This window comes from Nannobrachium achirus, assembly GCF_963921795.1.
Source record: "Nannobrachium achirus genome assembly, chromosome: 3".
In the NCBI taxonomy this organism is placed as follows: Eukaryota; Metazoa; Chordata; class Actinopteri; order Myctophiformes; family Myctophidae; genus Nannobrachium; species Nannobrachium achirus.
This window is the reverse complement of record NC_137812.1, coordinates 44,525,689-44,542,416: the sequence shown is the minus strand read 5'-3', so window position 1 is coordinate 44,542,416 and position 16,728 is coordinate 44,525,689.

Here is a 16,728-nt window from a genome sequence, read left to right as displayed (position 1 = left end):
GGGGGTGGGGTAACCATTGTGTCCAAGTGTCCTTGAGCAAGACACAGAACGACTAAACACAAGACCTCACAAGTACTTTGAACACAGCTTGCTCTCAGTGAGCGTGTTGGTGCCTTGCATCATTCCCTTTGCCATTGCTTTGTGATGATGGTATAAAGCACTACAGAAGTCCAGATCAAATGTGCTCCTCCTCTAAGAGAGAAATGCAATTATAATTTCTATAGATAGATTAACATCATTGGAAAAGGCTTTGGTTTTAAAGTGTAAAAATTATGAATTCACCAAAAAGGTGCAATCGGGATGTCAGTGTGCTCTTGGCGTGGTTTTAAGAAAACCATTAAAGATCTGCATACAGTGTCAGTTGAGTGGAAACATTTGCTAGCGGGGCTTTTCATAGTAAACTGTTATTGTGGTGAAACTCACACATGGGTATGTGTTGTTTGATAGGAGCCATCAAGCAATATTTACACACATCCTCTTTAGGGTTTGTTCAGCATTGTTCTCCAGGCAGGCCCTTCAAGGGTGGCATCTTAAAACCACAACCGTTTCCATCCATGTTTCAATTGTCAAGTGCATGTTGCATTTGGTGTGTGTGTGTGTGTGTGTGTGTGTGTGTGTGTGTGTGTGTGTGTGTGTGTGTGTGTGTGTGTGTGTGTGTGTGTGTGTGTGTGTGTGTGTGTGTGTGTGTGTGCGTGCGTGCGTGCGTGCGTGCGTGTGTGCGCGCGCGTGTGTTCATGCTTACACTGCTTATTTCGATCACCATAAGTTGCTGTAAGAAAGAAAATGCCAAAATTGTAAAGGAATTGCTAATTGACACGGAGAGGTAGCTGGAATAGGCTTCTCATGAGAGCCTGCCCTGAACCACACCATACAATCCATTTGACAATGTGTAGCCACAGTAGAGACTAGAGAGTGATGTTGTCTGACTGTCTGGCCCACAAATCACAAACTCATATAAAGGTTTAGACCTAGTAGTGTGCCTGTATGTAGGTAGGTGTGTGTCTCAGTCTGTTCCCTGAGAGTCAGAGGTCTAAGTACACAGGATACAGTCAGAAACACTCTGCACTGGACTTCACATACTGTATGCTTAAGCACAATATCAATAATTGTATTGTAAATGTAACAAGCATATTATACACAGTTTTGCATCACATTTAATGCAGACTTTATTTGAAATTAGACAACACTGGAGAGTACTGAATACACAATTATGAAAATAAGCTGTTCAACTTTATATACATTTAAACTGATTGCTGTTGTGGACATCTAACATGTTCTCAGTGAGAGGATGACACGTTTATACTAATAGGCATTTTTGTAAAATGATTCAATACAGAAGACGACAATAATGTGACAATAATTATGTAATTCAATAATGAGAAATATAACGTTGAAAATAAGAGTAAAGAATAAAAGAAAAAAGGAAAAGTGAGGGAAGAAGGAAAGGTAGACAGGGTCTGGATGTTTGGGAAGCTTAATACAGATTCTACAAGCATCCTCTTCCTCTGTCTGACCAAAAGATATGTTTTCAGCACTTGAGTAATGAGTATGGAATCTCTTCTGCCTGACTATGAAATGTGCGGACTGCATGATTTTGGTCATCTTAATAATACAATGCTGTAATGAGGAAAAGGTTCAAATCTTGATTATCCACCTTAATTTTCAGACATTGTTGAATTGAGGCTTGAGCAGGTATGAATGCATTGGGCGCTCCTAATCAGGGTCAGGGTCACAGGGCTATATGGTTGCTAGCCCCTTTGAGCGGCAGTGCTTGTTTGGTCTTTCACATCCTACTAGTATTAACAGCAGCATATGTACAATCGCTCTGAGTCTGCAGTGCTGCCTTCTTCTTCTTTGGTCTTCTTGATGCGGGACGGATATCCACTGCAGCATAACACACTTCTTCATCCTAAGACACAATTTTACATCTGTAATTCTGATCTCATGCAATAATGAGCCATGTCAGCGAGTGAACTATTGTACTTAGGTTACCTGGGGATCTCTGGTTTGTCTGGTGGAACGTATTTTCTGAGGGACTGGAGTCGTTTCATCTGAACATAATTAATACAGCATCTTGTTAAACTCATCTGAACATAATTAATACAGCATCTTGTTAAACTCATCTGAACATAATTAATACAGCATCTTGTTAAAACACATGAACCACATACGCAATAAATTTGAGGTTAAAGTAACATGTTAAGAAATTATAAATATGAAATGTAAAACTTTGTCTACCTGTTTTCCTGAGGAAGTGATAGACCAGCATGGAAGAGAGGAGGGAGCAAAGAATAGCAGAGGCTGGACACAGAGTGTAGAGCAACACCCTGCACTGTGTACAGCACTGGTCACACTGACCACCATCTTTAGGATCAGGGCAGGTGGAAGCAGAGGACTTGGAGGAGTCTGCAAACAAATACAAAGTCATGGGTGGTTGCTAATTTGACATTTCTTGTTTTGCATATATCCATCAGTAATGCGAATTAGGTCAAGATGTGAGGTTTTCGTTTGGAAGGCACATTTTTAAATTGAAATTTCTTACGACTTTTATTCATTTGTGGTTCACAGACCCATTTTTATGAGTCTCAAGTCCCTTTTTTTGTTTCCTATATTTAAAAAAATATTATTGACAATAATAATTTCATAAATACATTTAAGAAATCTAAGAAATATTGTAAAGTGCTACCTAAACAACTTCTAAGAAATAAATAGCTGATCTACAAGCTCACAAAGCCTCGCATCGGGATCCTTTTCTCTTTTGGGTCTTGAGCTAAACCCTTGGTCTAATGTATAAATTCTACATCCTATAATAAGTTAGAGATTACCCCAGTGGCCTGTCAAACTCAGCTCTCTGATGAGGCCTATCTTATTCCCTGCTTTTACCCTGACGGGCAGCACCACTGATATTTGCATTTGGGAGATTTGATTATCATTTTATGTGATTTTATGAAATTGTGACATTTAAAAGAAATGTTTCCTGTGTTTTCACAATGCCGAAAAACAAAGATTTGTCTTGTGAGTATGTGAGTACATTCAGGTTTTCTACCTACCTAACTGTGAGCAGACCATTTCAGAATAATATAATATAATATCTTACAATAAATGTGAGAAGTCTCTGTGAGCGTGTATGTATGTATGTAATCCTCGTATCTCGAGAACCGTTCGTCCCACCGGCTTCAGATTCGGCACGCGCGTTCCTCGCCGCGGCCCGGAGTGCAGTGCCCGACCTCGACCCGACCCGAAACGTGGTTTTCCGGAACGGCCGGCCGAGCTTCTAGTTATTATAAATTAACATTGTTTTATAAAAAAATATAAATGAGAAATACAGAATAGGCCTATAAATATCTGGAATAATAACAACAAAAAAGAGAGATAAAAACACAATATAAAAACAAATCTTCTCACTCAGACAGCACGTCCGCACTGTTATTATTTATTTATTTGATTGGTTCAGGATACGTCGCAACACAATGACCGACGCTCCAAATGCGGACAGTATTTCGCGTCGCTCGCTCGCGTGCAGTGCGGATGTCATGTTAGACTTCTATTTACTAAATATCATAAGAGGGTTGAGAAACTGGTGCACAAAATGTGTCAAATACAGCTACTTGACAGAGATAAAGTATGTAACTCCTATCTGAGAATTCTAAAAACATAATATTAGCATGTTTTTTTTTTAAATCAATATACATAATTATGGTAAAAATTAAAATGAATAAAATGAAGCAGATCACAATACTTACTGAAAGAAATCCTTGTGGTGACATTACCATATGTGTAAAATGTTTTATGTCTAATTTTATCTGTTTCCTCCGCTCCAGGATGTTCAGTGCCGCAGTAGTAGAGACCCAGGTCAGAATCAGTGACATTGTTTATCAGCAGATCATAGGAATCATTGGATTGATTCCACTTGAAATTAAAATTTTGAGGATTTTTTCCTCGTTCAGCGAAGTGCCGTGCTGCTGACACAATGAGAGTTGGTTGCTTTTTATGAGAGCAGTTCCTAAACCACACAATGTAAATTCCAGTTGATATTTGGCAGTCACAGTAGAGTGTGATGTTTTCTCCTGGTCTGACTGTCATCTTCACTTCTAATCCAAAGATCCCATCCTGACTGATGTAAAGAACACCTGGAACCCAGAAGCAAAAAAAAAAAATGAAGCATGTCATACTAGTTCTCACTTTAACTCCACCACAATAAAAGAAGACCATGGAATACCACAGTTAATCTTGGATTATCAAAGAGAAATTTAAGAATTAAATCATAATTATTCCCTCAATAAGAATTACAGTTTACCTAGTAGAACGGCTAAAAGCACATGCAGCTTTCCCATGTCTGATGGTGGGGTGAAGTTGACAGTGACAAAGCTCTTTGACACTGATGTCAAATATGATGAGCAGAAAGACTCTAAACGATAATCAAAGTGTGATTGGTTAGTTGAGTGGAATGTTTTCTATGACACCTGGCCTTGTTGTGGTAATTGTTTTAATGTACAATCGAACAAAGCAAAACTCTCCACCCCTCAGGCCTAACTCAATGCCACTTGTTCCACTGTAGATTCTAACAGAATTGTTATTTGTGAACTGTTCAAAGCTTGGTCTTAGATAATATGAGCATTGAGCATATATTTCTAATTAATGTTTTGAGGCAGATATAGTAGATGCAGCACAACAGAAGGTTTACAAAGGTCAGACTAAAACTGAGTAAACTAATGAGACGTGTACACGTGTACAATTATACTTTCCTCCTTTTACAGTTTCATGGATAGCAGCTTTGTAGCTAGTTGATCAGAATCTTTGATGACCTGTATAAGTGTATATAGCCTAAACAGATTTTTAGGGAACAATGAAGTACTTGAAGGAGCAAAAAATAATTAGCTTCTAAATAGCAAATTGATACAGCATGTTGTACAGTATGTTGTAATGACAATTATATAACATGAATTGATGTTTTTCACTGGTACCTGCCAAATGAATGTGACTTTAGACTATGGAGTCACAGTAATGATTAAAATATAATGTCCTTTACAAGAACTACCAAAAACATGACAAACTAAACTTCAGTTAATCGTCACACCTCTTGTGTAAATAGAACACACATCAAATACCAGCAGATATCAAATATGCGTAAGATGTATGGGAATCACCTCTTCAGAGAATCCACCTTAGCTCGTAGCACTTGCCGTAGCAAAAGCCCTTGCGTTAGCAACCTTGCAGGCTTATGCAAAGGCTACAATTTAATTTAGATACAGTAGCATGTTATGTAGACAGAAGATAGATTAATTTGTATACATGGCAATAGTGTATAGTACATTATTGTTCTTTTTATAGCCTATTATACTGTTTAGACTGATGATAGTTTCTTGGTTTACCTATGACCTATGATGAGCATTTGATGTATTACCTTGTGTTTACATTGCTTAATGTAAATCGCTCTGGATTAAAAAAGTCTGCTAAATGCCTAATTGAAGTGAATTGGAATGAAAATGCATCAACAGTTATATACATGAAGTGAGTTAGTACCATTGTAATGAGAGCATAATACTGTAAGTCTGACATGCCATCTATGTTCACATTGAACATAGAGAGTCTGGTCTTGTGGCAAGTGATGCTATGGTATGGCCTGCAGTCGATGGTGTATATAATGCGCATACAATTATACATTATGCTTACCTGTTTTATTATCTTATTAGGATTAGCCTACTGATTCTTTTTTTGCTCTCGTCTTTTCTAATTTTTTCTTTACTATTTATGCTGCTACAATACATTGTCTAAAGCACTGGTTCCCAAACACTGGGTTGGGACCCATTTGTGGGTCACGGACCGATTTCTAAGGGTCCCTTTATGCCTACATTTTGTTTTCAATTATTATTATTTCAAAACCTTTTCAAAAAACATTCCCAATAAAGCTAAATTATTTATTTTAATAATTTCATTAAGTAATAAAAGAAAAATCTAAGAAATCCCATAAATTAGAAAACAAATGTTTAAGAAGTAGTGAAAATAGACCATCTACAAGTGCACAATGCGGTGTGAAGTGACACATTGTTGTGCGCTTGTAGATCTGCTATTTTCACTAGTTTGGGTCCCGGGCAAACATCTAATCTCTCTTTTGGGTCTCGACCTGAGAAGTTTGGGAACCACTGTCTAAGGGAAGCTGAACAACAACAAGTTGTACTAAGTTATGTGTACCAGTGCACATGTCACAATAAAACGTCAAGCTTGAGCCTGCAGCTAGGCTGTACAGATCTTGTTGGGCCCTTTTCACCATGTGTGTGTGGTCAGTGTGGCTCATGTGAAGTCCTTGGATATGTGTACACTGACCCTCCACTGCAACACCATGGGTGATGGAGGATTCTGAGGAAAAATATCAACTTAGTTCATGATTATTTCCTATCAGATGATGATCCATCACCAGTGGTGGACAGTAATGGAAACAAGCCATATAGGCTTTTTTGGAAAAATCCTTTTAGCAGACCTTGTATTGTACTACCTATACCTGCAAAATGTTAATTAAGTATTCAATCAATCAATCAAAGAGTACATTTACTTGAGTAGCCTACTGTTAAGTACAGGTTTTGAGTATCTATACTTTACTTGAGTAGGCAATTAGATTTTTTTTGCCTGATTATTACTTTTCTCGCTACATTTCCAACACAAACTACCTTTCTAGGACTTGTTACTTAATAGGCCACATGAGCACTGTGCAAGTGGATCTGCTATTTTCAAAAGAATCTTGAGTGACACAAGAGACACATTTTGAATATTTTTTTTTAAACATTTTAACAACACAAATGGTAAGAGGGTCCCTGGCACAATCTCTTTTTAGCTGGGGCTTCCATGGACAAATGCACAAATCCATATTCATTTTGCTTGCTTGACATGTTTGAGAACCACTGGTTTAAACAACTTTAGGAAACAAGCCCAAATAAGCAACTACACTTTAGAAACAAGCTAAAAAAACACAACTACCAATATTTACAAGTGACTACAGAGAAACAAGCCTAAAGTCACTTAGAACTAGAAGCAGTGCTCTTCCAAGCACAGGGCTCCACCAGGCCAGGCGTCCTGCATGGTGGTGCTATAATAGGCCAATGTAAAAAGGGTGGCATGTGTTCTTCACCAATCTTAGACCTTTCATGGCGCCACCATGAGGCTGATTTGAACATTTTGTAGTGTAATTTCTTTCTTGGCCTTTTGCGAATGTGCGTGCACAATTTCATTACAATTGCACGCTGTGTTCATGATTTGAGGCATTTTGTTCTAAACGGATCAATCCTGCAAAGTTTGGAGGCCAATCTTATAGCCAATCAGGATGGAATATTTAATATGGGACAGATCCGTCTTGATCATATGACTGTAGAGATACTGTGTACTGATTTGTGTTAATTATGGGTAAAATCTGAAGGAGTAATATCCAAAAATGTGTCTTACATAAGTCGGCCTCCTGGTGGCGCTATAAAAGGCTGATGAAAAAGTGCAAGGAAAGGGTTTTTCCTTGGCCTCTAGGGAGTGTGCTTACAAAGTTTGAAACTGATCGGTGGAGTTATAGGTAAAACCACAAATTGGCCTGTTATAGCGCCACCATGAGGCTGTTTTCAAAAATTTGAAGTGGCCTTTCTTCCTCGGCCTAGTGGGAACGTGTGTGCGCGATTTCATGTTAATTGCACTCTGCGTTTGTGATTTGAGGCATTTTGTCCAAAACGGACCAATCTTACAAACTTTGAAAGCCAATCTCAGCCAATCAGGATGGAATATGGACAATCAGATAGATCCATGTCGATCACATCACTGTAGAGATACTGTCTACCTATTTGTGTGATTTTTGGACAAAATCTGTAGGAGTACTGGCCAAAGGGTAGTTTTGCACAAATTGGCCTCCTGGTGGCGCTAGAACAGGCCCATGTGAAAAATGTGGGGCAGAGGTTCTGAATTGGCATCCAGGGAGTGTGTGTGCTCAGTTTGGCAGCGACCGGGCCAACGGCGACTGAGATTGGGTGGTAACAAACTGCAAGGACACACGCAAGGACGGACGGACGGACGGACGGAGACGAAAACATACTCTCCCCCATGCCATCGGCTGGTGGAGACAATCAGCAATCATGGCGGCACTGGTGTAGGCTACTGTGTTCAAGTAGTCTATATGACAATGTAGTGTCACTGTATTTCCTCAAACGCACACATGCATACAGACGGACAGAGACACACGCAGACAGACAGACAGACAGACAGACAGACAGACAGACAGACAGACAGACAGACAGACAGACAGACAGATTTAGTCATTTTTAAGCAATTCATTTTCTACTATAGCTTGAGTAATATTTAGACTGAGCTATACTTTTACTTGTAGTGGAGTAAATTTGACCATTAGTATAGTCTATCTATAGTCTACAGCAACTTGCAATGGCCCAAAATACTTTATAAACGTTAAGGATGTCCATAATTACAACTCCAGAGGCAGCGCCACAGATCACGTTCAACCCAGAGTCAAATCCAACAAAGGATCAAACTTGTTCTTCTGCTACTGTATACCACCAAAATGTGGAACGCCTTACCGAAGGCCATAAAGGAGTGTGGATCCCTAGCATCCTTTAATATTAAATAAGCTTAGTCTTTTCTAGGATCTCCTTTTAGTAGACCTTGTACCAGTGAACTGTACCGTCATGAAACTCAATCAATCAATCAATCAATCAATCAATCAATCAATCTGTAGGCAACTTTTACTCTAGTACTTAGTCCATCACTGTGATCACCACTGAAGTCTGTCACCACTCTATCTATGTGCCTGTTTGCCTGCCTGCCTGCCTGCCTGCCTGCCTGTCTGTCTGTCTGTCTGTCTGTCTGTCTGTCTGTCTGTCTGTCTGTCTGTCTGTCTGTCTGTCTGTCATATTGTTTGACGTGTAGACAAACTGTATTCTTCCTCTATTAAAGGAGAATTGCAAATTACATCATTATTTTTATCATTATTGAAAGAAAACTAAAAGTGCAGGCATGAAATAAGAGCCAATACATGTATTTGAATGCATGAGAAGCTCTGGTATTGAGATTGTAGGGTTTTGGCTTGGTTTTTATAAGAGACAAAGTTAACCATTATGCATACAGCAGCAGGTCAGTTGAGTGGAAACATTTGAGCTTGTGGGGCTTTTCATAGGAAGCGGATATTGTGTTGCTTGATAGGAGACATCTAGCAACGTATACAAACATCCTCTGGTGGGTTTGTTCAGGTTTGTTTTCTACTCTGGTTTATCTGCAGGCGTGACAACTTAAAACCACAACAGTTTCCATCTACCTTTCAAGTCTGAAGGGCATGGTCAACTCCTGCAACCGTGTGTGCGTGCATGCGTGCGTGCTGTAGTACATGCCTTACCTCTTCCGCATACCAGCTGAGAAAACGTAATGCATGAATTTCACATGAATACTGGCAGGCCATACATAATACACTTCAGGAAGGGTACTGCAGGCTGTATAAAATCTGTCCTCATGCCACATTTGGCCAGACATTAGACATGTCTGGCCTAGTATACATTTATTTCTTGAATGAAATGCCTGGATCCCGAGGCTACAGTATATAAACCTCGGTCTGTGTGTGTCTGTTCCAGGCATAACTCGGACACTTCAAACATGTCACGTGTGTGGCGGTGACCATGGGGTCAAAACCACAAATGTCTGTATCTGTCTGTGTGTGTCTGTGGATGCTGCATTTCAAAGGGTCATAAACACAGTGCCCGCTGTGACTATAAGCACATTGCACAAGACTGTTCACACCCATGCCACCATCTGTTTGACCTGTTGCCCCCCGACAGGTGCTACAGCACAGGTCACTCAAAGCACAAACCACCAGACACTTTTAGCAACATTTACTGACATTTTACAATTAAGAGACCACCTAACTCTAATGATTTGACTGAAACCGGATGAGGATCGAACCCAAGATGGAGTGAGACTCAGTGCCATCGTTGCTTGATTGATTGATTGATTGATTGATTAATTAATTGATTGATTGAGGTATTTATTTGAAGTATTGCATAGGAAAAGGTACTGTTTCATGACAGTACAGTTCACTGATACAACAAGGTCAACTAAAAGGAAACCCAGGCAAGACAAAGCTTATTTCCGTTGAGATCCTTCTCTTTGACTCATATAACATTGAATGACAGACGAATAGAACACAGTATTATGCAGTAGATAAAATGCTAGATACTATGCTCTAATCTGGAAGGGGTCGATCATCTCTCCTCCATCACTCAGTGGCGGTCCCAGGCTATATGGCGCCCTGGGCGAACCAGCAGTGACGCCCCCCCCCCCCCCCCCCCCCCCCCCCTCCTTGCGCACACGTTTTTGGATGTTTTTTAGCGGTTATTTTGGCCTAATCGCGGGCGCCTCCTACGCTCCACGGCGTGCAGTCACATGCAGGTTAGGTTAGGTTTTACAACAACACAAATAGTAGCTCTGGAAACAAAGTCCAGCCACCAGCAAGTGAAAGAGACAACAGAACTCTGACTAGAGCCTCCGAAGCCAATATAAAACAATATAATAAAACACAATAAAACACTACCTTATATTTTTTGTAGCAGCTTAAATATGTGCAGGTGTGCAGAATATATAATTACTAATCAATAGCAGCAGTGCTCAAGCAAATGCGCAAGAGGAGTCAAGCATATATACATAGGAAGTAGAACAGGAGAAAAAAGCAGCAGTATAGGACTATTATGAATGGGTGAAGTATGAACATGATTAGCCTACATGCAAAAATGATTCTGCATGCAATCAGAACTTTAAAGTATGGAAAACAAGGGTTGGCTATAATGATCTGAGAATATATCTACTGTATAACAGCAGGCTAGATCATATAGGCTATATGAGAATGGCATAACAGGTCATGTCACTAGTTTGTGCTTGAACAGAACGTGAGAGTTGATTTTATGTTTGCAGGGCAGAACTTGCAGCCTAGTAGCAGGCCAGCAGAATTTTTTTCCCCCTCATCATCATGACCCCCCCTCCCAAAGTGCCGCCCTGGGCAATGGCCCTGCTTGCCCCCCCCCCCCCCCCCACGGACCGCCCCATCACTGTCCCCCTGGGTTCCTAGAGAAATGGAGACAGGAGGACAAAGAGCGAAAATCAAAGAGGAAGGAAGAGGTTGTGGTGGAGGAGGACGTGAAGCAGAACAAACACATCGGTCGAGTGATCACAGGTGTATTTTTACTTTGGTGAGAGGCTTCCGAACTTGTATCAACTTCATAAAGTGCAATCATATAATTCTTGTGAATTTCACACTGCAATAATACAGTGATGAAAGTACGCAGAGGATTTGCAGTGGACATTTCTCTTCAGAGCCACAGAAGGGAATGTTTGTATCTTATGAAAACAAATAAAGATTATATTTTCCTTGCCCCATTGTCTTCTTCTAAATAAGTGAGTAACATTTTCTATAATTACTTGTGTTAGAATACCACTTTGGTCTGTGCCTCCAAATAACCTTTTCTCTCAATCATGATTGGGTTAAGCAAAGGGCATCACATTGTTCTTTGGCTGGGGCCTCCAAATCACTGGACCTGGGGACACCTCAATCGATTTTCTATAAAACACAAATTTGACCCTCCACACTAGACATGCATCATCATTACTCATTGCTACAGCTTGCACTACAGAATGTAGTCCTGTGAGGTTCTTAGTCAGCGTCTGTCATTCTGATTCTGATTCTAACTCAGGGTTTGCAAAAGTACAATGGTGGTGTAAAGTGTCCTTCAGTTTGATTCTGGTGCATGACCATGTACACAACATGTAGACATTGAAGATAGCTTACATCCTCCTCTATGTTACGAACAGTCAGTGGTGAGAAATGTGTTACTTAAAAGTAAAAGTATCAATACTGCAATGTAGAAATACTCCGTTCCAAGTAAAAGACTGGAATTAAAAAATTACTTGAGAAAAGAACAAAAGTATTGGTATCAAAATGTACTTAACGTACCAAAAGTAGTGCTCATTGTGCAGAATGTTCTGTTTCACAAGTTTTCTATTATCTATACTATAATTTTGCGAATGTCTGTCTGAGTGAGTGAGTGAGTGAGTGTCTGTCACAGCGTTTCTCCTCAGTGGCTGCATGGAGCAATTGATCTGAAATCGCATCACCATAAGCATATGAACACACCTGACATAACTGTGAAGCCCGTTTGTCACTTTCACAAATCGTATGCTGTATATTAGCATTTTTATGGTGTATCTACTATCTATTCTGCATCTAGCATGAGGCACATCTATTCTGCATCTAGCTTGAGGCAAAATGTTTAACCAGCTCTGTGTGTGTGTGTGTGTGTGTGTGTGTGTGTGTGTGTGTGTGTGTGTGTGTGTGTGTGTGTGTGTGTGTGTGTGCAGGCAGGCGGGTGTGTGTGCAGGCGGGTGGGCGGGCGGGCTGGGGGGGGGGGGGGGGGGGGGACAGTATCTCTGTAGCCATTAAACGAAACGGGTTTCTTACATTGATGCTCCTACATCATGCAAGCACCAGTTAAAGTTACTTTCCATCCCTCATATACTGTGTGCACAGTGCACATCCCATAACCCACACACTGCACATCATTTTGGAGCTCATATCTTTGAACGGGTAAGAGCTAGTACATTTAAATATATAAAAATCTTTTGAAAATTGCAGATCTCCAAGCTCACAATGCGTGAGCTTGTGTATAAAGTTGAAGTGGCTGAAGTGGGCAGTGCATGTTTTGTCATAACTAGACCTTACCCGTTCGAATATATGTGCTGCAAAATATGTGCAGAGTGTGGGTTATGGGGAAAGTAACTGTAACTGCATGGTGTGTGCGTGAGAATATGTCGGAGCATCATAATGTAAGGAGCAGCCCATGGAGGAGTGTATATTTATGATGGATACAAATAATTTAACAGCTAAATTAGGTGAATAGAAGTATGAGGATGTATTTGCTCCACATAATTTTTCTATACCCGTTGGAAGATGAGACACACATCACCCGTTGCATGCGTGACCCATGCAGAGAGAGAGAGAGAGAGAGAGAGAGAGAGAGAGAGAGAGAGAGAGAGAGACTGCAACATTCCTAACTGTGAGAGAGGTGTGTGTGGGCCCGGGGCTACAGATCCCATGGCCTGGAGGAACGGACCGTAACCCTGACAACAGGCTGTAGAGCTGTAGAGTGAAGAAACGCTAATAAATAGCTATAATTTTGGGAAAAATGAAATTCGGGCTCCGTCACCGTGTGTATAATGCTAATGGCCAATGCCATGTTAAATTTGAGATCAGTCGCTGAAGCGAGTGAATAGATAATGCATTTTGTGACCTACTGACTGACTGACTGCGACTGACCTCTCTCTCTAATTATAGTATGGATAATCAACATGCAAAGTAGCCTAACTAGTTGTAACTAAAGTTTTCAAATAATCGTACAATATATATAAGTATAATATTTACCTCAAAATTGTACTTTAATACAGTTCTTGAGTATAGTTACTTTACACCTCTGTGAACAGTGAAGAACATGGTCAAGTGGTATATGCTTTACCAAACATCTTCAAGAAGTGACTCTTCTGAAACCACAGGAAGCTCAAATGCTGAGCGCTAGTGATATGAAACATATAGTGTGGGTTTCCTGTTTACATTGTTTGACTTCCTGTCTCACCTCTTCATGGTGTGCTTGCTGTAAGTTCTTGGAAACTGGACATGGTGGGCGTAGCCTTCATGTTTTACAAAACTGAGTACGTTTAAACCAGGACCAACTATAGCAAATTAAGAGGTAACCTTTATGACATTCAATCAGGAATCAGGGAAATATAACTACTGAAGTGATGCATAATGGTTATTAGAATACTTTCAAATTGACATGGAGAGCCAGATGGTTTTCATGAGAGCCTGCCCTGAACCACACTATTCACTTGCATACGCAAACCCATACAAAGGTGTGCAGGCCTATAGGCTACATCAACTGATAAGCAAGTAAAGCAATAGGCCTATATGGACTTTTTTGGTATAGCATGGGACTAAATAGGCTTAAAAAATGTGGCATGGATAAATCGATGATCAGTCAAATATCCCAACTTGTTGAGCATGACTGGATCAATCAAGTATAGTTGCATCATTCTTTTTCATAAAAGCTCCCATCATTTGCAGATTTCAGGAATGAGGAGAAGAATAATTGAGAAAACAATTAAGGAAAGGGTCAGTCCGATATATATGAATAGTTATCATTATCATCATCATGCACAGCAGTTAAAATGTACATTTAAAATAGCTCTGGGGTATGAAGAGTCAGATGACTCACTGCCATGTCAGAAAAATACACAACTCATCTACAGGTTTTAAAGAGCTAAGATATTTGGAAATGTATCGAAAATACCCGCTGAGCTTGTCGATCTGCAATTTTCAAAAAGCCAAAGTATAGATTAGGGCGGTTAAACCCCCTTGAACCCCCTCAAGGACTCCTAGGGGTCCCCGGACCCCCCTTTGAGAACCTCTGATGTAGCCTGTTGATGAAACCAAGGTCTATAGTGGCAGTGCTTGGACAAGGTACCATTGGTTGAGTGAAAATGTGACAATACTACAGTATGGCCACATGATGTCAGTATTGGTCCAGGGGACAGTTAAAAATGTAATATCATTGCAGATTTGCTAGACTGCAAACAAGCCACTTGAAACTTTACACTTCAAAAGTATAAAGAAATAAATATTCACTGTCAATACTTGACTGTGGTGTGCTATTTTAGATTTTCAATGGTCAGCAAAATACATGCCTGAGGCATAAAAAAAAAAAAAAAAGATTAAGAGTCTTCCCTTCATGTAGTAAAAATGTGAGTTAATAAATGTTATTATAACTTTTTTCCCTGGAAGTGATACATTTATAGTTACTTTAATACCTTGTAACTTGCTATCTGAAACAGATTTTTCTTGATGCCTGAACTGTATTAGTAGATTGAAAACATTAAAGCTCCATGCTTTGTAGTGAAGCTGGTGCGCCGTCCAAAATACAAAGTCAGTTTTTGCCAATACCCAAAGTCCCAAGTGTTCAAAATACACCAATTATGTAAAAACACAAGGACACTGGTGTGTTTGAAGTTTTTAATGCCAAAGTCAAACTTTTACACGATTCATCTTCATACCAAACCGTTCGTCTACAACTCACCATCATCTTCATCATAGCAAATGCAATTAGTTCATTAATTAATTACAGGAAGGGAGCGGCAAAACACAGCCAGCCCCACAAGAAAATTAAACAAAGGAGTTTTTTTTTGTAATCTTTTCATTTTCTTTGTAAGTGCAGAATCGCAGATCTTAAGCATGCCGTTGTCTCTGTAATGTTTCCCAGTTCTCTGTTCTACAATGTTATCTGTACATGGCTATAGGGTTATCAGAGTGATGGGAAAAGGTGAACAGTCAAGACGTATGTCCTCGAAGGTGTCCGTATATAAAAATGTCTTGTGAATGCGGATACATCTCAGACAGTTTACACTCGACCCGTCCTGTTTTGCAGTAGAGTGAATCATATTCTTGTTTAAACGTGCAGTATAAAAAAAGACACACGCACACACGGATTCATGTACAACGAGTTCCCCCAAGAGTCCATTTCGGGGGTTTGAAAGGTGCCATAATGGAACTGCCTTAAAACAGCAGTTTGAAGAACAACAAAACGAAAAGAAATAAAAATAAAACAACAACAACAAATCTGCCCCATTGAGGGCTGCACAAGAGTCTCTTCACAAAACATATGAACTGGCCGCAGTTCTTCTGGATCTCCAGGGATTGAGACAGGGATTGAGGTGTGTGTGCGCGCGTGTGCGTGTGTGTGTGTGTGTGTGTGTGTGTGTGTGTGTGTGTGTGTGTGTGTGTGTGTGCGTGTGCGTGTGTGTATGTGTGTGTTCGTGCGAGCGTGTGGCGTGTGCGTGTGTGCAGACTTGCGTCTATGTCTTCGTCTCTAAGTGCACAGACTCTGTACAATGTACATGCCATCGTTTGACCAATCCTATTAAATGTATCCCGTATTTCGACGTCAGCGTTCTGCGTACAGAACACACCAAAACATTGCACTTTGTGACATCATCCGCACAGTCCACCTATGGCAGAGCTCGGTTGACAGCCGTGTTTAGGGTACGGGACAGGGATGGTGGCTAAGGGAATGGATCAGTGGATCAAAGTCCTGTGCCAGAGGGTATTGAACACACAGTTGTGTAGTCAGGGGTAAACTACATGACAAGTTCAGAACTATTAGGCTATTTACTAGGGTTGGGACGATAAGCAATATTATCGTTTATCGTGATAAAAAAAAACACTTACGATAATCGTATCGTGGAGATTTAATTTATCGTGATATCGCCCTCCGTCATGCACCGGGATCAATTCACCTTTTATTTGCCGAGCTGCATATCCAGTACCATTTAAACCCATTTAAACGTACTTATAATATACGTACTTGATACAGTCTTTTTTTCCACTCTCTACCAAATCTCTTTGCCAAAAAATTAGCCGATCCACAAGCTTGTAGATCGGCAATTTCTTGGCAAATGTTCTGCACCAGGATAATGGATATTGGGGATATTTTGATTATCGTGATAATATAATATCGTAAATCGCGATTTCTTTGGTCACAATAATCGTGATATGAAGTTTTCATATCGGCCCATCCCTACTATTTACCAACAGTGACAATGGATGTTGAGAGTCACAGAATATCACACACTTAAGTTATGCTCTGTCGCATGACGGCGTCATACAAC